Here is a 25042-nt window from a genome sequence, read left to right as displayed (position 1 = left end):
GAAGGAAAAAAATAGCCCACAGTCTAGAATTACCTAAAAAGTTTGAATATTTCTTGTTTCAGATAGTAGGAAACCATAAGGTTATTTCTTTTTCTGTTCAGCTTCACTTGAAAGAGATCACTTTCAGGGCAGAAGGGTTGTTGATATATCCCAGACTCTCCTGTACTTCTTGAATATTTTCTGAGAACATGGAGCACTGGACATTTGTATATGAAATATTTATGAAAATTTTCCCCCAAAAGTTGTCATGCCCTTCCCCCCCCCCAAGGAATAAAAGAAAATCCAAATAGCACTGTATACATCAAAACCAAAATGAAGTAATCTAAACAAGTATCTTACAACAAACATGTAGCATATCCGATTTAACCACGGAGTATTTGCCATCAGTGCACATCAAAACTGTTAGACGAGCAAGCCATAACCTTAGCTTTCCTCTAGTCTTTCCAGTGCAATGCCGTATTTATTCAAACATTGTTAGTATGTAATTCAGATTGCCTGGATTTTGACAGAACTATAAACATTGTTGGATAAAATCTCTAAGTAAATAATGTATTTTGAATGAATCCAAGTTTTAGGCATTAAATAAGAGGGATACAACTTGAAATCTTATTTCCTTTCTTCCTTCCTCTCCTTCTTTCTTCCGAAGCTCTGTCCCTTACTTTACTTCATTTTTTAAAATTATTATTTTTTTTTGGTGTTTGGCCCCAGAAAGCTGCACCACATTTATAAGAAAAGATTTTTCACATACTCACTGATTGGTGGCACAGGCTCATCAGCCATGATATTTTCACTAACTTCAGTTTGGCATGAGAACTACCCAAAACTTGGACATAGGCAAATGAGGATGCTATACTAGTATATATTGATTCTGTCAATACAGCTCAGTAGACTTTCTATTGACTGGACTATTCTACAACTTTGTAGGAACACTAGGATAACTTGTAGATTTTCACTTAGTAGAAAGCAAATAATTCCTATTTGGTGGAAAAAATGGCCCCGAAGATTAAGCGTTATGGCTCTGTTGGACATTGGCGTGTTTTGTATCTAATGCAGTAATCTATTGTTGCCTATTTATACCTAGCTTCTCAAATGCTCTTTAGATTTGTTTTAACATCTTATTAGTTCCTTCATTCATTAATGAGTTGAATGAAGTCTTTGACACACATTTGTTTTATATTTATTGGAATCTGATAGCATGTGTGATGTCTTATATTTTAAAAGGAAGCATGGCTTGTGCTTATGAATATTGGTGGAATTAATAAATTTAGTCACATCCAGTGAACTACAAGGTGGCATTGATATGAGGGAACCATATAAAAGTACTCTGTAGATTGTCTCATACTGGTGTGTGCTCAACAAATGTCTTATTGTTACTGTTATTGCTGATGGAAAGGCAAGTAGGAAGGGAGGCCAGCTCAATGTGATGCTTTTTTATCTAGAGGTGGAGACAGGTTTAAGCTAATTGTTACTACCTTGGGCCAGAGGATGGAGGTGGAAATTACCATGTTGGCATAGATAATGAACTCTAAATAAGTCCCCTGTATATTAAACTATATATTAACATAAATGTAAAGAAGAAAAGGCCAACAAATAAGTGCTTTTGATTACAAAACCACAGACTTATGAAAATAAGTGTATAGACACATTTGACAGTCCTTTGAAAGAAACTAATATTAGAGTCTGTTTGAGGACAAAATAACCGTAACAACTTTAAAAATAAAACACCTTCTCCTCCTCAGACTTTAAAAGCAGTGATAACACTGTCAGAGATTCATGAAGATTCATGCCTGATAGCTTTTCAGAACTTAGCTCTGGTATGAGGCTCATCTGTACCTGAATTGCCTAGGGACAGTGCTAAAAATAAAAACTCCTCGCCCCAATCCAAGCCACAGTGAGCCAGACTCTTCCAGGGGGGAGATTCACAAACGTAGGGGATTATAGCTGTGTGTGTGTGTGTGTGTGTGTGTGTGTGTGTGTGTGTGTGTTAAAATTGAACATGTTCCCAGGGGATTCAGATGTGCCCTTGAGTCTGGGAACCGCTGGTGGGAGATTGTTGTATGGATGGGGATCTGAAGTCTGTATGAGGCTGGGACCTTTGTTGTCGAGGTTGTAAAGGCTTCTCATGCCGGCATCCTGTAGGCAGCACTGTGCACCTTCCAGAACCATGTGATTCTTGCAGTTACTCTGTTGAAGGAGAGTGAGCTGCACCTTTTTCCCAGGGGCCCAATGTTGGCTGGGTCTGAACTCTTCACTGTTTTCAAACTTGTGTGTTTGTCTATTTTCCCAAATTTTTCACTGTGGGGATTAAAAACCACTAACAAATACAAACTTTCTGGAAGGCAGGTTGGCTCTGCAGATCAAAAACCTTAAAACTGATCATAATCTTTAACTCCTTTATTCCACTTTTTTCAGTCTGATCTTATAAAACCAACAATAAGAATTCTGAATATTCATTTTTTAGAAAGTTATTCTTGGCTATGTTTTTTATAATTTTTTAAAGAAGCAATTTAAGTGTCCAAAACTGGGAAAATGATTCAAACTTAGATAGGTAGCATGAATAGGGTGTAGTCATTATGGTATCTACAAACAATGTTTAATGATGTGGGAAAATAATTATTGGTTGCTCACTTTGTTCCAGACATTTCTTATCTGTGTTTTTCAAATATTCTGTGATGAACATTTATTAAGTTTAAACTCATAGGAGTGCCATACATTTTACCTTTTGAAGTTTTTCTTCCTATTTTCTACACACAGGTTTGTTAACTAAATCTTGAGGCTTAACAAGGCGATAGTGATTGATGTTTGACTAGGAGACCAATTCTGTTAAGAAATTTAGCATCCTCCATGTACAAGTCATCAGGCAATTTGGTGAGTGCCAATGAGAAAGCTTTCCATACTGTTTTAGAGTTCTGGCCTCAGCCTGGCGATGCTGAGACTCGAGGGAATTGGGAGCTTGGGCAGAGTCTCTCTGGGTGTGACAATTCTCTCCAGCCAATAAACTGTCTGGTTCTTGCGTACATGCTGCTAGATGCAAGCAAAAGAAGTTGAAGTATTATTGATTTATATAGATTAGGGGGAGGAAACTGGGGGAAAAGAGGAGGACAGTTTTAATTTATATCTGAAAAACAGTTTTCTGACTTCAATAAATAAATAAAGTAATAAAGTGATTGGGACAGCTAATCGCCTGTGGGCGAACCCATCAGCCAGCATAAGAACTTGTTTGATTGACATGTGCTGAGGGAGCTTTCAGGATTTGGGTTTCCTACAATTCAGTGGACCAGTTCTCTTTGGAGACCTATGCCCTCAGAACCTTCGCTGGCCTTATCAACTACCTCTGGGCTTGATAGTTTTGGTTTGGAATTCCTCACGTGGGCACCTTCCTTTCCATCAACATTTTCTTTTTCTAAAACAGCGTCTATTATGTACTCCGACCCCCACTCCCCAAGTGCTGGCTCTCAGGTGATCCCCAGAGGAAGGTCGGGCTCCCTGCTCTGCACCGGTACACCCTCCACGTGTGCACTCACTTGCCCTCTAAAATCTACGTGCCTGGGAATGTGCGAGAGGCCGCCCTTGGATGGAATCTGAGTTTGAGTCCTGCCTCTACTAAGGACCTCGCTGTTGAGATATGTAGAAACTCATTAACACATGAAGAAATTAAATATCAAACAAGTTGAATAACTGGCCCAAGATCTTATAACTCAGTAGGTATTAAAACCCAGGGTTGAGGGATTATAGGATTTGGGCTTTCTCCACTGCCCCAAATGCTCCTCACATGTTTTCTATCAGTTGGGTTTTTGCAGAAGGGGTGTGTGTGTGTGTGTGTGTGTGTGTGTGTGTGTGTGTGTGTGTGTGGCACTTTTCTATTAATTTTAACAAAGTACCCCAATGTGGTCCTTAGTTCATTATTTCCTTTTCCCCCCTTATCTCAGATGGAGCCTGAATAGGAATGACAGTGTAGAATCATACTATGCATCAGTAACATGCACATCTTTCTGTTACTAGAATATGACTTCAAATTACATGACCTGCTGCTTTAACCTGGGTCAGCTCCTATTTCCGTCATAAACAATGGTCCAAATGCTCAGGGTTTGGGAGGAAACACCTTTCCTGCATGGCTTGGTCATATGATGATGGGCAATTAGGATAACTGTGACTTCACTGCAATCATGAGTTAGGCAACCAGGAGGTCATGTGTGGGGCATGGGGCGACTTGCCTAGCACAAGGCATTTTCCATCAGCTGCTCCTCTGTAGAGAGTAGGGTTTTTAAAGAATAAACCTATACCATGTTTCATGGTGCTGCCCAGTGGGGCAAGAAAAGAAAAGCAGCTCATTTAAAGTACGAAGGGCCTGGGCCTTGGAATCAGAAGATGTGGATTAGAATCCTGACCCTGAAAGTTTCAGCCTGTGGAGCCTTGGGCAGGTCACCTCATCACTCTTAGTTTCTGACTTCGCATCAGTAAAGTGTGGCTCTGGTATCCCTTTTATGGGCCAACAGTGGAAAACATATGGAAGTGCTCATACATAGGCTCCAAAAGTATAACGTTGTATAACAAAAAGATTTTTTTGAGACTTACATTTTTAATATTTGTTTCAGAAGTGGCTTGGTGCAGGTAACATTTTGAATTACAGTTCCCTTTCAGATGCAGGTTTTTTTAAATAATTAAAGCAAAGCTTGACATGGCAAGTTAAACAGAGATGTTTTCCTTGTTTTTCGTGTTTCTATGAGGTTCTAAATGTTGCGTTCAGGGTTTTTAACAAAGAAAAACAATGGCGTTCCTAAGCTGGTTTTGTATGTCTTCACACGGCAGGCAAGGACAGGCTTTGGGTGCAAGTTAGTATTCTTAAGAAATCAGAGGATACTTAAACGTTGTTTTCTTACTATTACTCATACAACAATAACAACTCCCCACAAAAGGTACAAAGGATTTTCAGGGCCATTATCTTCTTAGGACTAAGTCCTCAACACTCCTGAGAGGAATGAAGATTAGCATTTGTTGTTAACCTTAATTTTGACCTGACATTTGAGATATCAGCGTCTAATTAAAATGCATTTATCCTTTCACAGATTCATTTTAAAATATATACAGTTTTGGCCGGTTTTGTAGACAAAATGCACCCTATTTATTATTATGATCATTGTACTTCTCGATGTGTCCTTGCTAATTTTCAACTTGCTCTCTACGCACATATCTGCAAATCTCATCCATCAACTCAGAATTATTGTGTTTATGCTGCCTGGGGTGGGCGGCGCGTTCAGCTGGCGAGCTAACAAGTGCCCTTTCATCCTCGGCAGTGCCAGCGAACAACTGTCAAAATAACAGCATCACTGGGCCTGTGAGGGCCCCAGGCAGGCAGGGCCTTGTTTTGTGAAAGGGGAAACACAACAAAAAGAAAATAAACTGCAGAGTTCACCTGAGCCAAACAGCGCTCCATCCTGTTTAGTGTTCACAGAGCGCTGGTGTTATTTCAGCCACGTTGTCATTTTGAATGTGAGGCTGCAGTACTACTGTGGCCATTGAAATTCCTGCCATCACTGAGGGACTGACCATGGTAACTCCATGTCCCAGGGATGGGCTCTCTGGCCGTTGTTAGTGACATATCCAGGGGATGAAAAAGAGCCTTCAAATTAGCTGTGTGTGCCCATGTATGCATGCGTGTGCATGTATGTATGTGTGTGTGGTCGGTCAGAGGGGAGAAGGGACTAGGACATTATTTATAGTTTCAGGCAATTAATTTTGTGGTCTAAGTGTTGGAGGAGTGTTTAAGTTCCATCAAGACCAATCACCCTTTTTTAATTTTAGCCTTGAAATATACAAACTATATATTTGCTTTTTAAAATTAGAAAACACAGCCCGGCCAGTGTGGCACAGTGGTTGAGCGTTAACCTATGAATCAGGAGGTCATAGTTCGATTCCTGGTCAGGGCACACGTCCAGGTTTCAGATTTGATGCCCAGTGTGGGATGTGAAGGAGGCAGCCAATCAATGATTCTCTCTCATCATTGACGTTTCTATCTCTCTCTCCCTCTACTTTCCTCTCTGAAATAAAAATACACACACACATGTGTGTGTGTGTGTGTGTGTATATATATATATAATACATACAAGCAAAATGGAAACAGCAGTGATAGCAGCTATGATTTCACCATCCCGGGAATACATACTTAAGGATTAGATGCGTAACTGTACAGAGTCTTGTCCATAAAGGAGATTGTACTATGCCTGATTTTTTACTTCACAATATATTGGGAGCTTTTTTCATATAAATAAATACATAGCTACATCTGACTTTTATAGTATTCCATTGTGTGGGTTTACCATACATTTTGTAAATAATTTTCTATTTTTAGATCTTAGGTTATTCCTGGGGTTTTGTTGCTCTTATAAATATGTTAAATGAACATTTTTTGTACAGACATTTTTTTCACACCCAACTGATCTTTGGAAACCTCCAGTGCTAGGAAGTAGCGCCCCCCGCCACTGACCGACCCACCGCAGACCTTGCTGGGTATCTGATAGAAATGGAACCTTTACCTGAATCCACTTCATAGAGAGTCTCTGCAGCATTGGTCCCTGTGACAGTGGGCCCGGGACTGTGCTGTTCCCACATTCTTTAAAGTTACCACTACATGCTTCCCGTTATGACTTCCTTCATTAGAGTGTGGGTTGTTCAATCCTCCCAGGCTGCAGGATCGTTTCTAATGGCAACAGTGTCACACAGTGTCAGAGCCTTCCACCAGTCTCTGATGGACAGCTTGTCGTCTTTTCCCCAACCAGATATTTCATTGCTTTATCAATGATTATGTTCATTAGCTACAAATGAAAAGCAATGAAAAACCCGAGGTATAAGTACAAACTTAACTATGTAAGAAAGGACACTCAGCCATGGACAGGTAAAGGCTCCCGGGAGTTGGCAGGCTGAACAGAGGCTCTGAACGCTTCTCTGAGACTTCCCCTGCTTGGAAGGTTGAGGGCAGGGCTTCAGGTGACTGCCAGGAAACAGAAGGAGCCCCTGCAACTGGGCTGTCTGGCAGGGGACAGGTTAGTACAGGCAAGACTTTGGACACCTGGCAGGAGAGTGCTCAGGGCAGCGCCCTGCTCTGTATCTTCTGCATTGAAGCTCGCCTTAGCCTACTTCCAGCTTGTCGCAGTAGGTCCCAGCTGATCGCTCCTCTGGGGCAAAATGGGTGACCATAGCTGATCCGGGGGGTGAGCCATGGAGAGGAGAGCAGGAATTGCATCAATCAGCATATAGTCTGGGCAAGCCACATAGAGACAATCCAGCTAAAGCCCCCTGATTATCTGCTAATCTCCACCCTCGGTTTCCTCATCCATTTTCTTGAAGGAGTCTTAAGATGTGGCAAAATTGCAATTTAATAGCCAACACGTAAAAATATATCTGGGAAGTTTAGACCTATTCTTAGATAGCTTTTGCATTCCATTGTGGGTCAAATTGTTGGCAGAGTTTGTGTACACACACACACACACACACACACACTCACACACTCACCCCTAAAAAGTGGTCATGGTAGATAAACCAACTACGCACGCCACAGAGCTCACTCAAAGCAGAGTTGTGGGTAGGGTTCCCTTTGATACAGCCTGCTCAGTAGCTCTTGTTGGATGCAGGCATATAGCAGCACATAGCACATGTGAACAATGCAAACAGGGTACCATCCGATAGTGGCATACATATTTAATTTATTTTTAGAAAATATTTTAGATACAAAAATGTTTTATTAAATTGGTGCTATTTGGGAATTGAGTAAAATGGACTGGTGTGTATTACATTACATTAAAACCATCTTCCCACAAATAATTGGTCCCAGTTCTCTCTCCTTGGGGCTACTCAGAATATGTCTTGGTGATTGATTGCCAGAGAGTAGAAATGGTTCCTGGGTCTTCTCTTGAACCGAGGTAATAGCTGCATTTCAGTTTCAGTTAATATTGTATTTCAAGTGTCTTATGTAACTGTCTAGTTCTCTGCTTCTAGTTTTGAGAGGGGCAGTAGGTAGTTAGTGGTGAGTGTGGGGGTGGGAGGTGGTGCAGAAAGGGAAATGAAGAAGAAAGGCAGATGACAGAAAGGAAAGGTCCTGGACTGGATGCTCAGTCAGTTGCCTTTTCATTTCACATCTCCTGAAGTGGTCCAAAGAAGAGGAGGAAGCTTTGGCATCTGCCGTTCAATGTCGTACTGGGCAGCCAGCCTCCCGCAGGCAAGAGGATTTCATGCACAGGTGTGTTAGGGAGCCAGCAAACCAAACTCAACAGTGAGACTGAGAGACTCAGCATGAATAATGGCAGGGTCCAAGGATATTATCTCCGGATCAAACCTTCATTGTACAGAGAAGGGCTGAGATGTGCCAAGGCCACTCAGTAAAGTCAGATGGAACTGAGAGGTGAACTTGGCTCTCCTGCTCTCCAGGTCAGTGTCCCTCTTGAGGTCACACCTTTGGGAACACTGTGAAACAAAGCAGTTCAAGTTAGCAGCTGCCGGGTGACTGGTGTCCTCCAAAACTCACCCTAAACAAGACACTGCTTGGATAATCACACAGAAGATGTATGGCACATTGGGATTCCATTGTTTTAAAAGTTGCATATTCATTTTTTTGGTTTTGCCATTTAAATTTATGGTTGGTTACTGGTCTGACAGGCAGGAATATTTATGGTCCTTTTGCTAGTTTTTTAAGTACCTCTCTCTCCACAGCCTCCTGAGGAGAATTTCTGGCTATACCTCTGTGGAATGTTTTGGTTATTTGTTGCCAAAAAAAAAACACAACCCAACACAACACACACCAGTAGGTAAAATCATAAAATGGCAAGCACATCTGCCTGGTCCCATCACTTCCAGAAGGCATGGTTTACCAAGGGCTTTGATGCTGAACTCTTAAGCTGTGCGAAATGGGTCTATGATCGCCATGTCAGGCTCTGGAGACTTAGGCTTAGGAAGGGAATTCATGTGTTCTGATTATTTGGGCAGATTGTCTGCAAGCCCAGTGTTAGAGAGGTGGCAATAGAACCGGGGGCTCCACTTAGTTCCACTGACTACGTTCCCATTTGAAGCCCCTATTTGGGGCCCATCCACAATCCTATCCAGTCCTTCCCTCATCTCCTCTCAGTGTAGCACACCTAATTGTTTCAACTTGCATGTGCTCAACATTAGTTGTCCGGATGAGCTGGATGAGCTGGGAGGTTGGCTCATCACCAGGTTGGTCACCCTCATTTCAGTTTCATAAAATACATGAAATTAACTAGGGCCTTGGCATCAGCCATTGGAAGAGTTTATTTTCTTGGTTATTTGTACTTTTTTGCCCTTAGGATTTGATTTGAATTTTTCTTCCATTTGATTCCAATTTCATCATACTTTTATTATTCCATCATTTGAAAATTGAAACCACGTTTGAATCAGTTTTTAAGACATGGCATCTGAGGTTGGAAGATACGATCTTGTCTCCCGGTTCTTCCTCTCTCCAGATTTGTGGCCTTGGCTAAGCCTAGTCCCTACTTTGGGCTTTGATTTCTTTACCTGCAATCTGAGAATGCGGGACTAGAGGGACCTTTAAGGTCTCTTTCTGCTCTGGAATGCTCTTTTTTTATTTTCATTTTTCTTTCTGTTTTTATCAACACTGACTTTTCTATACTGAAGTGGATAAACAGGCCTTTAGGTCTAGGGAGTTTTAGCAGAATTTGATAATCTTGTTTTAAATGAAAGGGTATGAGAACTAGGCAGGTCTGGCCAGGGCGGTCTCCACCTGGGATAATCTCTCTATGGTGTCCAGGCTTCTCAGAAATTGTCCAGGCAAAGCCCTCTCAGCTCCAGATCCCCGCAGACACTGTGTCAGAGCCCGTGGGCTCCTGTGCCACTCAGTGTCCCTGTGTGACAAGCTGGGACTATGGGTGCCTTCAGTGTATCACACAACTCTTAGTAAACTGTCAGCAGGCTGACCTGCAGACATTCTATCTGGTTGTCTCTTTAAAAAGCCTTTCAGTTTCATAGATGACGAATTCTGTGAGGGAAACATCTTGTCCTCATTTAATGAGGAGGATGCTGAGGTCCAGAGAATGAGTGAATGAGTGAGTTGTGATGACCTGACTCCATCTCTCTGTCCCCGTTGGAAACCTGCCGTTCTGAGTTCAGTTTGTGGAGCTCATCCAGCATTGCACCAGGAGCTGAGCCACGCAGGTGCCCTCCCTTGTGTTAGAGTCAGAGACGGAATCAAGTTACGTTCCTTTTAGTCTGAGACATGTCGTTGCTCTTCACATCAGGCTCCGTCTGGGGGAAGCCAGTTGACCTCAGGTGCCATGGGGTCACGTTGCCATTGTCCCACAGAATAATATCCGAGCTGCAGCACGGCATTCGAGGCTGTTCAAACTTCGGTCACAGCCTGTTTGCCTTAACGCCGTACCAGCCTCCTTCAGGTTCCTGGCCTGTTCTTGATCTTCTGTGATCTACCCTGGTACCTAGCTGACACTAGCTCTGTCTTTGCAGTTATCTCACCCTGACATTCCAGACTCAGCCCGAGGACTCGGTATTTCCAGTTCAGACTCTTGCCTTTGATCAAGGATTTGCCCTAGGGTTTCCCTCATGCTCTTTAGCTTCTTTCCTAGAGAAAGATACCCTTGGCAGCCTCTTGGAACTTACCTCCTGGATTCAGGTTGCTTGTCCTTCTATGTCACCTGTTGGGGTGGGCCAGGGGAAGGGGATTCAGGACACCTGTCATAAATTCCCTGGGGACAGCCTCCTTTCCGGGCCTTGGGAAAAGCTGGGGAGATGGAGATGCACTAGACACTCTCCTGCCCTAGAGCCTCTTACAGCCTAGCAGGGAAGAAAACTGTCTAGTAAATGAAGGTGGGACTATGTTGTGGGCGCTGTGAGAGAAATCCATGTGGAGTGAGTGGGGGGCACAGAGACATGGGACAAGTCAGCTGTGCCAGGCTTGTGGGGATGGGTGGGGAAGGCTTCAGAGGTAAAGGTGCTGAGTCCTCAAGGATGTCCCATGTGGAGAGAGAATGCCGCCTCATACGGAACCAGATTTCCTCCCTGAGATGGGGAGTAGATCCTCTGGGAAGATGTCAGTGTTTGTTAGTGATGCTTTGACAGATAGAGTGATGTGAGAAAAAGATCGGAGACTCTTGGAAGGAAATCGTTGACATTTGGGATCTAGAGTGCTTGTGGTTGGCCAGCTGGCCTAGGGTCTAATTCAGCCTCCTTCAGAGAAGGAAATTCCCAGCGGCGCTGCAGTGGAAACGCTGAATGTGGAGGCCGACAGAACAACGCTCGTTTTATCTGCTGAAATGAGGGGGAAGTGGCACTTGATATGACCTCTTTTTGCCTTTTAGACTTGGAAAAACTGGCTCAGAGACAAAATGCTAAGGGGAATGATGAATCCAGAACATTAGCAGGTAACAGGTTCCCCTAGACCTGTGGTCGGCAAACCGCAGCTCGCGAGCCACATGCAGCTCTTTGGCCCCTTGAGTGTGGCTCTTCCACAAAATACCACGTGTGGGCGCACACATACAGTGCGATTGAAACTTCGTGGCCCATGCGCAGAAGTCGGTTTTCGGCCTGGGCGAGTCTATTTTGAAGAAGTACTGTTGGCTCTGTTGACTAATGAGTTTGACGACCACTGGCCTAGAGCAGTGGTTCTCAACCTTCCTAATTCTGCGTCCCTTTAACACAATTCCTCATGTTGTGGTGACCCCCAACCATAAAATTATTTTCGTTGCTACTTCATAATTGTAATTTTGCTACTGTTATGAACCGTAATGTAAATATCTGATATACAGGATGTATTTTCATTGTTTGCGACCCACAGGTTGAGAACCGCTGCCCTAGACCATTCTTCACGTGTGTTCTCTGAGAAGGTGTAGGCAGGGCATCAGCCCTGGGCAGTGATGCATAGGATGGTTTGGGCATGAGATGGTGGGAGCTGCCTGACTGATCGGTTGCAGAGACCGGGCAGGCCCATTTGGCAGGAGCTGAGCATAGAGGAGAGCAACAGGACTGGATGCTGCCCCCCACTGACCCCCGCTACCCCCTAGAGAGGGGGGTGAATTGCCTGGCTCGCTGAGAGGGGTGTTTCACCGGACGCATTTTTCCACGGTGACATTGGCAGCAGTGCCCTGCGAGTGTCCCTGTGGGAAATGGTGAGAGGAATGGAAAAGAACAATGTTTTCCAGTAGGAGCATGACATTATGGAAACCCTGACACTGATTTGCAAATGTCTGTTTTCTCTGAATACCGGGCACTTTTATTAACGTCGGACACATGGCTTTTGTGATTCAGAGCTGATGAAATAAATCTATCTCCAGTTGAAGTGCATGTGGGTTAATGTCAGGATTATAACGTTGCATGGGGAAAAAGACACGGAGGAATATACGCAGTATGATTTCATTTACATAAAGTTCAAAACATATACAACTAAATGTGTGTACGTGTGTGTGGTCTAAAGATGCAAATAGCCTGGCTGGTGTGGTTCAGCCATCGAGGGTTGACCCAGGAACCAAGAGGCCACCGATTCGATTCCAAGTCAGGGCACCGGGCACATGTGTGTAGGGGGCATGTAGGAGGGGGCGTGTAGGAGGCAGCCAATCCATGATTCTCTCATCATTGATGTTTCTATCTCTCTCTCCCTCTCCCTTCCTTTCTCTCTAAAAAAATCAATAAAAACATATTTAAAAAATATGAAGATGCAAACATATGTGTACAGCTCTAAAATGAGTAAGGAAATGAGAAACACCAACTTTGAAAAGGTTATTCCTAATTTTGGGAGAGAAGGAATGTTCAGGATGGGTGGGGCACCTATCTATAGGGGATTTAAGATGATGATAATGTTCTTTTAAAAAATGAGCAGTGAGAAGAGGCACTCATTGTATGGTATTTTTTAATATGTTACATATAGTTTATGAATATTACTTATATCTACCATATTTAGTAAAACAGTGAAACTGAACTCTTCTATAAGGGGTGGGATATGTGTGGGGAGGAAAGGAAGGGTGTGTCTGATGCCCACACATTTGAAGGAAGGACGTTTGATCGGTTTACTATGAGTCAGCAAGAACCCCATATCAGCAACGGATTACGTTTAGAATAAAAACCCAAGTGTATAAACTAGCTCTAGGCACCCCTGTATAATCAGAAGTTTATTTCTCTTCCCACATGGGATATAGGAATGAAATGATGTAAGTTGGAAAAAATAAAGGCAAGATACTAAACTACACACACAGTTTCATTCTGGTACCCTGTAAAACATTTTGTTTGGGAGCATAGTTTAAAAAGGCTTGGAAAGTGTCTGTGAAAGTATTTTTAAAAGGTCTATCTCTTTAATGATTTGTTCCCTGGAAATAGATTGGTTTTACAAGCAGCTTTCCTGTGGGTTTATTTCATTCTTCCCCATCTCCAGTGTGGATGGTTGGTCCATCCTCTCTCCCACTCTCTGCTGCGCACAGGAACACTGCTTTCTTCTCTTCGTGTTTTCCTTATTTATGGAAGACTCTTTTCCAAAAAGGATGAACACTTAATTAGGCCACTGGAGCATGTTGGTGAATCCAGGAGCCAGGAGACTAGCCCAGGAGTTTAAACTGAGGGGAAGGAAAGGAGAGGGAAGGAAGGAAAGAAGGAAGAGAGGGAAGGGTAGAGTATGGGAGGGGAAGGAAGAGGAGGGGAGGGGAAGGCAAGGGAGGGCTGGGCTGGAGAGGGCAGGTGGGGGGAGGGCAGTGGGAAGGGGAGGAAGCGGGACTGGGTGGAGGGAGGACTAGGCTGGGATGCAGTCTCAGTGGAAGCCTCAGCAGACCCGCAGGGGGTTGTGACAATGAGATAACAACCTGGCAGAGCTGTTCTAGGTTAGTGCGGTAGGACTGGACCTTTATACCCCTCGGCAATTAGACACTGAACCTGGTCTCCTCAAGAAAGGGGCATGACCGTGGGTGAGGGGCTCTCTCTTCAGCTGAGGCAGCCCTCAAAGGGACTGGCAGCATTTCTGGCAACTCCATCCCAAGTCCTTTATTCTTGAAGTGGGGTCTGGGTGGCATATGACACCACCCACCGTACCTCCAGTCTGTAATAAGGTTGATTCTATTTTACTGAAACATGAATTTAATAATGTAAGAGCCTTCTGTGGCTTGCCATTGCCCACAGAAGGACCAAACCCTTACCTCGGCATTCAAGGCTGTTTACAATCAGATCATAATTTTCATTCTTTTTGACAATATTTCCCACCCTTGTTTATGACCTAATAAAAACACACCATATTCAGCCACCGCAAACATTTTCACATGCTGAACATAAACCTTTATATACCTTGTTGACTCTGTCTGGAATATCTTTTCTCTCTCAAACTCTTACTCAGCCTTCAAAGCCTGGCCCAAATGTCCCTTTGTCTGTAACGTCTGTAGGCAGGTATTTTCCTTCCTATGGGTTCTCACATCTCATTCCCCTTCCCTTCTTCTTTTTCTTTCTTCACTCATATTATTGTCCCTTTCCTTTCTCCTCTCCTTACTTTTGCTCGTCTTCCTTGTTCCTGCACAGCTCTTCCCTCATTTTCTCTGTCTTCCTTTTTCTTTTGGGGGCACATTTTCTCCTCAAGTATGTCTCACATGAAAAGCTAGAGGCCATGGGTTTGCTTGTGTTGCCTGTGATTGTGAGACAGTCGACAAAAGCCTGACAATGAAGCGCCACATCCCTTTCCTCTGTGCCACAGGGCTGTGTGACACTCCTTTTCTCTGCTGAGTTGATGTCACCCGGCAGTTACTTTGTGTGATGGGTCATTGTTGTGAATGTAAAGACTTCCATTTACCCCCATCTGTCCCTTATAACCATTGGTAGCAGCTATTGATCGAGGTCCTACCATTTGCCAGGCTCTGCATTAATCATTTCTAATAATTAGAATAATCCTACTGGTGCACCCATTTTGCTGGTTGGGCAACTGAGGCTCAGAAAGGTTACTAAATTTTCTAAGGTAATATGCTGTCAAGGAACAGATCAGGATTTGGACCAGGGCAGCCTAGGTCCAGAGCTCTCCATCTTCCTATTATTCGCCACTAATGAAACGCAGTGTTGGGCTGTCTTCTGTGCATGCAGGCTGGGGGCAACACTTGCCTATGAGAGGGGGAAGACTTTTTGTGGAGCAATTCTGCTATCTTTTAAAAAATATATATTTTTATTGATTTCAGAGAGGAAGGGAGGGGAGGAGAGACATAGAAACATCAGTGATGAGGGAAATAATTGATTGGCTGCCTCCTACATGCCCCACACTGGGAATAGAGCCTGAAGCCCTGCCATGTGCCCCAACCAGGAATTGATCCGTGACTTCCTGGTTCATAGGTCAACACCAGCCAGGCCAATTCTGCTATCTTTTTAAAGAAGGGCCACATAATTTATCTATTAAAACAAGAAGCACTGCGACTTCAATGTTGACATTCTATCTAGAAGTGGGCAAATTATTGTGCCTGTGTGTAATTTCCTCAAGCTATGAAACAGAGAGAGTGGGTGAGCATGGTTATGAAAAAGAGTAATCTTAAAGTACTCTGAAACATTAAACTATAGTAAAACAATCCTACATTATTGTATATCATCAATACCGGGAAAATGCACTTGCTGGCATATTGTCACAGGGATTTCTCCATGCCAGGCACCATGCCAAGTTCTTTCTATGCATCGTGCCATCATCTAATCCCCACAACCACCACGAGGTAAATGTGATCACTGTAGATATTCTGTGACTCAGCTCTTGCTCTTAGATGTTTATATGAAAGGAATGAAAATAAAAGTCCACAAACATATTTGCAAAAGAATATGAATAGTAAATTAATTTATAATAGCAAAAACTGAAAACAGCCCAGGTGCCCATTCATAGGAGACTAGGTGAACAAACTGGGGGGTGTCAAAATATTACTCAGCAGTCAAGGAACACTGACAGATGCAATGGCATGGAAGAATCTCAAAATCTAAGCTGAATGAAGGATGCATACTTTCACAAGAGTGCATACTCTGTTATTCCATTCAATTCATTTTAGTGGGAAAACACCTGAACAATGGTTACCTTTGGGGTTTGTGACTGGAAAAGGCATAGGGAGTTTTCTGGGCTGATGTAGATGGTCTATGTCTTGATAGAAGTTCAGGTTACACAAGGGCATGCATTTGTCAAAACTCATTGAAAGGTACAATGCATTTCATAATATGTAAATTTTACCTAAGAGCTTGAAAACAAATACTGAGCTCTAATCATATGCCGGTTGCAGTTTTTAAAGGTAACAAGCACTGATGTCTACCACTTTTCTTGAAAAGCATAAGAAATAATATGGCTTGATGGACAGAGAGAGATGGCTAGATGGCTAGATATGCGATAAAGTATAGTAAATGTTAGTGTGGAACCTAAGTGGTGGGGATATCATGGGTTTTCACAGTGAATTTCTTTCAACTTTTAAATACGTTTGAAAAATTCCACAAAAAATGTTGGAAAATGCAGTAATAGACACTGAAGGAGGGGGTGTAACTGGAATAAACTAGAAAAGACTAAACTAGAATAGAGTGCCTATTATGTCCTTTTGCTGATACAAACTAAGCCCTTTCATCCAATGAAGCTCAGAGGCCTCTCTATTGCCTTCACACTGGAGTTAGAGCTCCATCTCATTCAAGCCTTTTACTTCTTGGTCCTACCTGATGTCACAGTTCATCTCCTGCCACTCCCTGATGAATCTCACTCACTGGCCCCTTCCAGTGACTTCTTCCTCCTTGCATTTTCCATGCACTTTTTGGCTTCTGTGCCTTAGCTTTATACCATTCCCTGTGCTTGGAAGATCTTTATCCTCGTAAAATCTTTGCTTATCCTTATGGGTCCAGTGCATGTGCCCCTTACTGCTAATTGCTATTATAGCACTGATCACATTGAGGTTGTTTCCTTCTGTCTCCCTCTCAGAACTTACAGGCCCTCTAGAACGGGCAGAGCCAATGTCTTACCTAAGTGTTCAATGCTCAGGGCCTTGTATGGAACTTGGTACAGAAAGTAAACTCAAGAAATGTTGGCGCAGGCAGTAAGCACAAGAAATGTTGGGTAGGAGAACCAAGATGGCGGCATAGGTTAACGCTGGAGTTTGCTGCTTTGAACAACTACTTCAAAAGTGAAACTAAAACACGGAACGGACATCACCCAGAACCACAGGAACGCTGGCTGAGTGGAAGTCCTACAACTAGGAGGAAAGAGAAACGCACACGGACACTCAGAGGAGGCGCAGTGCTGAAGTCAAATTCTGAGGTGCGGAGTGCGTGGAGCGGGCTGGCGGCGGAGGGCGCGGTTGTTGTTTTCAATCGGGAGGGAGTCGCAGACTCTGAGCACCAGATCCGGGCGAGTCTTTAGGGACCCAGACTCAAACGGGAGAAGCGGGACTGTCTGGCTTCGGTCAAAGCGAGTGCAGCTTTCTCTCCGAGCTTTGCAGCGGGTGCTGGGACTCAGAGAGGCAGAGCCCCTGGGGACAGGACTGAGAGCCGCCATAACTGCTCTCTCCAGCCCACCCTGTTGATCCTGTTCGACCCGCCCCGCCCAAGCCCTGCACAGAGGCATTTGCCTGATAGCCTCAGGCAAAGGCTAGATTAGTACCTCCCTAGAGGACAGAAGTTCTCTCACTGCTGACACAGCTGATTCTCATAGCCACTTGGCCTGGAGGTCAAACCCTCCCTGGAATTAGCTACAACAATCAAGATTTAACTATAAGACTTCGAACAAAGACCACTAGGGGGTACACCAAGGAAGCATAACAAAATGCGGAGACAAAGAAACAGGACAAAATTGTCAATGGAAGATATAGAGTTCAGAACCACACTTTTAAGGTCCCTCAAGAACTGTTTAGAAGCTGTCGATAAACTTAATGAGATCTACACGAAAACTAATAAGACCCTCGATCTTATATTGGGGAACCAACGAGAAATTAAGCATACACGGACTGAAATAACGAATATTATACAGACGCCCGACAGCAGACCAGAGGAGCGCAAGAATCAAGTCAATGATTTGAAATGCGAGGAAGCAAAAGACATCCAACCGGAAAAGCAAAATGAAAAAAGAATCCAAAAATGCGAGGATAGTGTAAGGAGCCTCTGGGACAGCTTCAAGGGTACCAACATTAGAATTATAGGGGTGCCAGAAGATGAGAGAGAGCAAGATATTGAAAACCTATTTGAAGAAATAATGACAGAAAACTTCCCCCACCTGGTGAAAGAAATGGACTTACAGGTCCAAGAAGCGCGGAGAACCCCAAACAAAAGGAATCCAAAGAGGACCACACCAAGACACATCATCATTAAAATGCCAAGAGCAAAAGATAAAGAGAGAATCTTAAAAACAGCAAGAGAAAGAAACTCAGTTACCTACAAGGGAATACCCATACGACTGTCAGCTGATTTCTCAACAGAAACTTTGCAGGCCAGAAGGGAGTGGCAAGAAATATTCAAAGTGATGAATACCAAGAACCTACAACCAAGATTACTTTATCCAGCAAAGCTATCATTCAGAATTGAAGGTCAGAGAAAGAGCTTCACAGATAAGGAAAAGCTAAAGGAGTTCATCACCACCAAGCCAGGATTATATGAAATGCTGAAAGGTATCCTTTAAGAAGAGGAAGAGGAAGAAAAAGGTAAAGATACACATTATGAACAACAAATATGCATCTATCAACAAGTGAATCTAAGAATCAAGTGAATTAATAATCTGATGAACAGAATGAACTGTTGATTATAATAGAATCAGGGACATAGAAAGGGAATGGACTGACTATTCTTGGGGGGGAAAGGGGTGTGGGAGATGCGGGAAGAGACTGGACAAAAATCGTGCACCTATGGATGAGGACAGTGGGTGGGGAGTGAGGGCGGAGGGTGGGGCGGGAACTGGGAGGAGGGGAGTTATGGGGGAAAAAAAAAAAAAGAGGAACAAATGTAATAATCTGAACAATAAAGATTTAATTAAAAAAAAAAAAAGAAATGTTGGGTAGATGAATAGACTGGAACTGATCTTGGGAAGTCCCCTCAGATCCTTTCCTTGTGCCCCCCCCCCCCATTTTTTTTGCTCTTTTCTGGGCTATGGTGGAGGGGGGAGGTGGCTGACCCCTTAAAACAACATTTCCCAGGAACTGTGACCAGCTGGCTTCTGGCTAGATTGGAGGGAGGATGGAGGATGTCAGGGTATTTTTCTTTCTCTCTCTACTTAGGAAAGTGTGCCCAACCGTGGCTGAGTTTCCTGCCTGATTCTAGCTGCCATCAGATAACCCCTCCCTCTCTGGTCCCTGTGTTTCCAGGAGGCTCTGCGTGGTGACTCCAGCTCCTGGGCTCTGGTGACACCACCTCATCCCTTTTTTCCTCCAGCCCTTGGCACGGTGGTGGCTTTCAACTGTTGATAATCAGGCAGAGAAAACAGCTTGAACAAAGGCTGGTTTGACTTTCTATTCTGTACTTGGCTATTGTGTTCCTCCAAAACCTTTGTGACTAGTTAACTTTATAGCTAGCTTGAGCTCTTTTTTCCTGACTGATGGAGTCCCTAACTTTATTTGAACCGTGGTTTCTACATTTTAAAAATGAGATTGATTAAGATATGAGATCATCAGTTTTCTCCTTGGTCAAATTCAGATTAAAGGGAAGATATTTTTTAGCGTGCCTTAAGCATCTACCCATCTTTAAATTTCAAAGAGAGTGAGAGAGAGAACTCCCAACACTTCCACTTAATGCCTGTTGTTCTTCCTAAAGCAGCGTCTGCTTTGTTCATCCAGGGCTCACCAAGAGGGAGTGAGTCCACCTGGAGTCCTGCCTGGCTTGGTGATTGAAATGTTACCTGTTGTGTGCCAGGGCCATGGCCCCAGCACGATGATGGTGGCCAGAGGTCAGTGAGAAGCCGCAGGAGCTGGTGTGGCAGTGAGGAGGATGGGACCAGGATCAGTGCTCACCTTCCAATTCCTCCCTTTCTTGGTGCATGAACTTGAGCCATTTACTTAATTTCTTTGAGTCTCATTTGCTTCATCTGAAATTGGAACTTTAAAAAGTGCAGAACTTTTATTTTAAGGTAAAAAAGATAGTCTTTATTTTAGCATTTTCCCAAGATATTTCTCTCATAATCAACATTTTCCTCTTTTATTCCCACTCACAGTATTGAGGGAATTAGTTGCAATGCTGTAATGTGGTTAAGGGGGTTAATTCTTTAACAATAGAAGTAAACTCTGCTACCTTGCAGTCTTTGGGGTCTGAAAGCCAGCTGTGGTTTGAACATGTGACCAGATACCAAGTGCCTTAAATGTCGTTTCAATTTTTTCCCCCCCAGGAATTTCCCAATTTTCCGTTCAAGAAATCCCTCCACACCCACCCCTAACCCCCAATGCCTGGTCCAGAAGGGATCGCTTTACTCTAACGTGGTATTTATAAGCCAAGGCATTTCTCTGCAAAAGAATCTTTAAATTGCAGAATCTAAGAAAGTCTTTTCAAATCATTAAGGCATTTGCCTCTTGCTCTCTCCATGTAAGATCACTGGCTGCCATGATAAAAATCAAAGGGATTGTTCCACCCTCCCGTGTCAGTTGCCTATAAATTTCCAAGATTCAGTCAGCCGTCCCTGAATGTGCTGACAGATTCTTTAAGTTTTGGTTTCTGCGGTTAGAAAACATCTAGGAAGCTGTAAATAATTGCCTTCCTGCCTTTGCTCAAGCTGTTTTCTCTGCCTGAACCCCTCCCCCAGTGTTACATCCATCCTGGCCTCCTCTGGGCCTTCAGCACACTGCTTAAAGGCCCCACTTCCAGGAAAATTCCTCATTTGATTCCTGATGAGGCGGAGATGTTTGCAGCACTTCAGGCATTCTCCACCCCCACCCCACTCCAGCCAGCTGTGACCCCACCCTTCTCTGACCTCCTTCCAATAGCAATTGCGGTCCCTCTCTCTGCTGGCTGGACACTCTGCCGGGAGTGCTCTGGTTTCTTTTGTTTGTTTCTTCTTTCTCAGCATCTTGATTTATACTCCGATTCACCTCTGTATTCCCTCAGCACAGCTTCACACAATGAAGACTGGAAAGGGTCCACATGCATGGGTGGAGGGGTGCATGCTTGCAGGAAGACAGGCATGCTAAACACACAAAGTGGCTCTCTTTGCCTACATGCCTGCCTCAGCAATATGCAGCAGGTGCCACATAGATGGAACATTCTGGAATATGGGTCTTGTTCTTCAGCTTATTTCTTAAACCAGCAGATTGTCTCCTTTTTCCTTACCTCTCAGTTCTCCCTTGAATTGCTTTGCTGCAGTCTTCCACTGAAACTTCCCCCAATACTCACTGTTGGTCAGCTTGTCTCCTGACTATGTCGTCTCCTAACCATGGCTTTTGTGCCATGACAATAGCATTATCTTGGATAAAACACTTCTGAGCTCAATCCATTTTCTGGAAGTCTTCTTCCTATATTCTACTATTAGGCCTGTGTTGCCTTTATTAACGGAGTATTTTCATCTTAATGACAGTATCTTAGAGAAAACTGAACTACAGAGACATTACACTCTCTGTAGAGAGACACAGATTTTGAGAAAGATATATGCAGCTCCAGTTTACTTACCCGTCTGATTTCATGGGAACTTGCTGTAGAGTATAGAAAAGCTACCTGTGTTGCCCTAGCCAGTTTAGCTCAGTGGATAGAACATCGGCCTGTGGACTGAAGGGTCCCGGGTTCGATCCCGGTCAAGGGCACGTACCTCGGTTACAGGCTTCTGGCCCCGGTCAGGGTGCATGCAGGAGGCAAAAATCGATGTACCTCTCTCACATCGATGTTTCTCTCTCTCTTTCTGTCTTTCCCTCTCCATTCTACTCTCTCTCTGAAAAATCAACGGAAAAATATCCTCAGGTGAGGATTTAAAAATAAATAAACAAACAAACAAATAACTATCAATGGAAAAATATCCTCGGGCAAGGATTAATAGAAAAAAAAGAGAAAAGAAAAACTACCTGTGTTTTGTAAGCTCATTTGCTGAACAGCTGTGGTTTAGGGATATCCAAATCCATGTGAGGACTAAGAAGCATAGCTGTAAAGGTAGAAAGCTGTTTGCAAAGTCAAGAAGGAAAACCAGGTGCACCACTTCCAAAATCCATTCTATATCATCACATCTACCTCACACTGATAATTTTATTGGTCACCTAATATAACTCTAGATTACTGAATGTCAGAGTTCAAAGGCCCTTAGAGACTGTCTAGTGAGAGATTGTATCCCTGGTGGCATCTGGGGTCATTTGGGGGCGGTATTGGATACACTGCTAAGTACTGTTGACTCATGTAATGAGAAGCATTCTCTTTTTAATTCTCCATCATTCTGATTAGGTGCAGTTTGGAGCCAGACAGTCCTTATCACCTCTCTGTTACTTACTACTCATCTTTGTTCAGTTGTTTATAAATAGAAAGAAAACCCCAGGCTCAGAACCTGCTGTAGGCAACCCTCTCTATGAGATGAATTCCACAAGTGCCTCTGTTGTCACTGTGTTTATTTTTCCTGTTCCGCATCTACATGTGGCAAAGAATATCCATTTTCTTCAGTCTAACGCTCTCCCAACTGAGCTATTTTGGCCGCTGTTCATTTTCTATTTAAGGTGTGATATAAGGTTTCCACTTACAGACACTTATATACGTAAAAGTGTAAGTGAATTAAAAGGAAAATAAGACTTATTGACACCCACAGAGGCTCAGGCTCTGGAAAATCAATGGTGAATGAAGATGCAGGCCCCCATTTTTTCAAAAGTAGATCAATTTGTTGAGCCTCACCATTTTCATTTTCGCCTTTGTCCCTCTAAATTGAAGCCTCCAGGAATTATTTCCACCAAATGTGTCACTTCCTTCTTCCTTGTGGCAGTGAACTCGAGACTACGTGGCACTATGGGAAGCCAGGCAAGGCTGGGAGGTGTCGAGGCAGTTCAGAACCAGGCCACTCCTGTGGGCAAGAGGCCTCACACACACCTCTCTCCATCTTATACGATGATTTAACTTCTGGCTGATCCAGGAAAGAATTAGTCCACCAAATGCTTCCACGGCTCCGTCAGAAGATGGCTGGATGCTTCTCTGGAAAGCTCTCAGGACATCATGTAATTCCCTTCCCCCAGCAGAAGGTAGATGTTGCCACATCTGAGAAGTGATTGGTGATGTTGTCTTCAGGAACCACTTCCCCTCAATTGTCGTCTTAGCTTTCACTTTCCAAATCCAGTGGGGGGCAGGGGGAGAAGAGATATTGGGGTCTGGCGAACATCTGGGAAGCATATTGGTCAAAGGGATCTGTTTCTCTTTTCCTCTTACAGCCCGGGAACTATCCTCCATTCCTAGGAAAATGATTAATGATAGCACACGGAAGCCAAAAGCATATAAGCTTTTACTTTACCTTCTTTCTTCTTTCCCCACTCCTACCTGTGGACAGATAGGCTTTTCCTGTGTATTTTGGCTGGGGATGCTCAAAATTCCAGAATCTCCCCAGCCCTGTTTCTTGAAGGGCCTGTGGCTTTTACTGATTGACTTGCTTGTTGTTACACTTGAGCGATTATTTGTTGTGGATGACACAGAAATTTCTGAAGCATAAAAACCCGCCTTTGCCACTTTGGTTTCTCTCTATCTTTATCAAATGAAGGCAAACCACAGCCCAGACAGACAGGAAGGCATGTTCACAAGTGTGTGGTGACCTAAAAGAATTGGCTGACTCATAAGGGAGGTCACGGTCACCTCTTGTGGCCACCTAACTTCAGAGACCTGGCCCCCAGCCCCCAGCTCTCCCCTCCTGCAGTGGCTGGAGGCCTCACAGCTCCCTCTTTCATCCACAAGAGCTGTAAAGCACGGTCTGACTCTACATATTGTGTAGGAAGTGGGGGTCCTGGTGCCTTCTTGCAGCCTCCTGACACCAATCCAGCATCCTCTCTCTGCTGCAAGACCCTCCCCTTCCAACCCTACTCCCACCTCCATTTTTCCCTGCTTCACAATTCTCCTCTCAGTCTCTGGGTTTCTCCAGACTTCCCATTTCCCACTCCTGAGCACCAGGCCGCCTCTCTGTTGTGACTTGGGTCTGTAGGGCTTTTTTTCTTCAGTCCTTATGTCCCACACTGGCTGCCAGCTCCTCATGTTGCTCCTCCCCATCGTCCCCTCGTACAGGGAGGCAGGGAAGGCCTGCAGAAGGGCCTCACTCTGCAGTAGAACCTGAGTCACACCTTTACCTCAGGAAAGTGGCTCCCCCTCATTCACCAGCTTCCAGGCTACCCCTGGATCTTTGAGGGACTGGTCTCATTTGTGGCCTATTTATCCTCATAGACCTCTGAGAATCCGGCTCAGAAACCAACATCAAAACTGTTAGCATTGAGTTGGGTGAAATCTCTTTAAACAATCAGATGACACAGAGGCCAGAATTAGTCCTGGCTGCATCCAAACTTGACATTCCGAAATGCCATTTAGAATGTCAGAAAGGAGTAGTAAAGAATGTGGCTAAAGGAAAGTCGGAGGCAGCCGGTGCCCATTCAGCCGCTTGGAGGAATGAGGCCTGTCAGACTGGCCTGTCTCTTGCTTCCCGATCTGTCTGTCCCCTGGAAGCATCAACATGTTACCCTGGCCTGATAGCATCAAGCATTTAGGTCTCCCGGTAATTCCCTTGCTGTAGTTAGGAGTAGGCCCACAGAGGAGCCTGCTGGTCACTTGGCTCTCCATGCAGCCTGTCCGCAGCTGGGCAGGCCAACACGAGCATCCATCGCTTGACTGAGTGTCCTCATTGTAAATCAGGAGGTTTGGTAGCTAATTTGATGAATGTCTCTGTGAGCATTGTTAGAGTGAGTCAGTGCTCTGGGGTCTAGTCAAATCTGTGGCTCTGACAGGAGGACTTGATGAGCCTTGAGAGGAGGGGCCAGACAGTGGGCCTTGCATGCTGCTGGAGATAGCGGTCTGCTTTGCCTCTTATCAGGCATCCTCTCAGCCTCTTCGCTGCTACAAGTCATGTTTTTCCTGGCATGTGACAGCTCACTTATTTCTTTGGTATGCACTGCCCATCCATCGTGCGTTGAGAAAACCAGTTGCATCCCTTTGG

The sequence above is a fragment of the Myotis daubentonii genome, chromosome 11, assembly GCF_963259705.1.
Source record: "Myotis daubentonii chromosome 11, mMyoDau2.1, whole genome shotgun sequence".
Taxonomy (NCBI): Eukaryota; Metazoa; Chordata; class Mammalia; order Chiroptera; family Vespertilionidae; genus Myotis; species Myotis daubentonii.
The sequence above is the reverse complement of the archived record's forward strand: the minus strand, read 5'-3'. Positions refer to the sequence as shown.